This window comes from Physeter macrocephalus, chromosome 16, assembly GCF_002837175.3.
Source record: "Physeter macrocephalus isolate SW-GA chromosome 16, ASM283717v5, whole genome shotgun sequence".
NCBI lineage: Eukaryota > Metazoa > Chordata > Mammalia > Artiodactyla > Physeteridae > Physeter > Physeter macrocephalus.
Window position 1 is genome coordinate 104,298,457 of NC_041229.1, and position 1,975 is coordinate 104,300,431.

A 1,975-nucleotide genomic window follows, 5' to 3' on the forward strand; every position below is an offset into this window, starting at 1 on the left:
TCCGCAACGGGAGAGACCACAGCAGTGAGAAGCCCGCGTACCGCAAAAAAAAAAAAAAAAGAAAAAGAAAAGAAAAAAAAAATTGCCTGTCAAGTTGACCCTTCTAAGGTTGCAGGTGAGGTTTTCAGACATGAGGTATCATCCCTTCTCGGTGCCAGTGGAGCCCAGCCGCACACACACACACAGTGCAGTGCAGGAAGCAGGCCCTCATTTAACCCTCAGGACTAAGCAGGTGGTCTTATCCAAATTGAGCAAATGAGGAAACCCAGGCTAAGGGGAGTTAAATAACTTGCCCAGAGGCACAGGAAGGCGGTGTGTCTGTAAGATTGGTACACTTCTGTTGTACACAGGTACTTCTTGGTCATTTGTCTCGAGGAGAATCCCCCAATAGCTAGCAGATTCCCTGGTCTAGCATTCCTTGCTTACAGCCTGGAGCTTCCAAATTGGGATAGAAAACATCCCTGATAGAGAACAGTGGTCCCCACACCCAGCTTGTCCCAGCAAGGATTTGGGGATTTATTCAGCATTGAGTACTGTGAAGGAAAGCGTGGTGTGCGATGAGAGCGAGCAAACAGACACATGATTTCATCTGAAGGGACACGTCTCAGGTGTCGACATTTAAACAGAGACCGGCAGGTTGGACCCAAACTGCAGCATGAGCAGGGCAGCACAGACAGGGAGCAGCGCCCTGCGGTCCCGCCTCTCCCACCTCTGAACACACTCCTGTGCCTGCAGGACCTAGAAAGTCAGCAAGAAAAAAACTCCTCTCTGCTCTCAGAACCTCACTTCTGACACCAAACGTGTGTTTCCCACACAGACCATTTCTCCACGCCAGCTGAGTATCCTGTACAGCTCAGTTCAGGCACTGACTACCTGGGCTTAGAGTCAGACCACACAGGTTAAGGGCTCAGTCCCGCAAGATAGCTGCCCTGTCCCGACCAGTACTTCTGACCAACTGGCTATAAATAGGGAGTTCCCGTGACCTCTTTGGGTTTGATTATTTGCTAGAACCGCTCACAGAATTCAGAGAAGCACTTTACCTACTATTACCAATTTATTACAAAGGATATTTTCAAGGATACAAATGGACAGCCAGATGAAGACGTAAATAGGACAAGGTCCAGAAGGGCCCCAAGCACAGGAGCTTCTATCCCCATGGAGGTTGTGACGTGCCACCCCGTCGCCAACCCGGAAGCTCTGAAGTCCTGCAGTTTGGGTTTTCATGGGGACCTCGTTAAGTGGGCATGATCGATTAATCAATCATTGATCATTAGTGATTAACTTGACTTCCAGCTCCTCTGCCCTTCCGGAAGGTTGGGGGAAGGGTGGTGGGGTAGGTCTGAAAGTTCCAACCCTCTCGCCACCTGGTTGCCCCTCGCTGGCCCCCACCCTGCGGCTGTCCAGGAGCCCCCAACCTCCAGTCATCTCATCAGCACCCGTCTGTCACTTCAGAGGTTCCAAGGGTTTGGGGGGGTGGGTGGGCAGAGACCAAACACATATTCCTTATTATGTCACAGGAAGCCTTGCTGCCGTTTGTGCTAACGGTAGTAGACTGCAGGGCGGCCGTGGAAAGCATGAGTGTGGAGCGTGGCCGGGCGTGGACTGGGAAGCATTAAGGTTGTTTCCAGTTTACTGCGGTTGAATAGCCAGCATGCTTTTCTTTAAAAAAAAAATAAACTATTTATTTTGGAATAATTTTAGATTTACAGAAAGGTTGCAGAGATTGGCATAGCCAGCATGCTTTTCTTTAAAAAAAAAAAAAAAACTATTTATTTTGGAATAATTTTAGATTTACAGAAAGGTTGCAGAGATTGGCAGGGAGTGGCTGTATACCCTTCACCCATCTTCCTCCCGATGTTAATATAATCTTGGTACATTTGTCAAAATTAAGAAGTTAACATCAACGTGTTCTTTTATGTGTGGCTTTGCATTCTTTTTTTTTTTTTTTTTTTTCGTTACGAGGGCCTCTCACCGC

General features: G+C 48.1%; 1 protein-coding gene across 11 annotated transcripts in view; it reads left to right on the forward strand.

Annotated features, from left to right (window-relative positions):
* PPP6R3 (protein phosphatase 6 regulatory subunit 3) overlaps window positions 1-1,975 on the forward strand; it is a 135,640-nt gene that overhangs the window by 113,652 nt on the left and 20,013 nt on the right. The gene's annotated exons all lie outside the window — the stretch shown is intronic.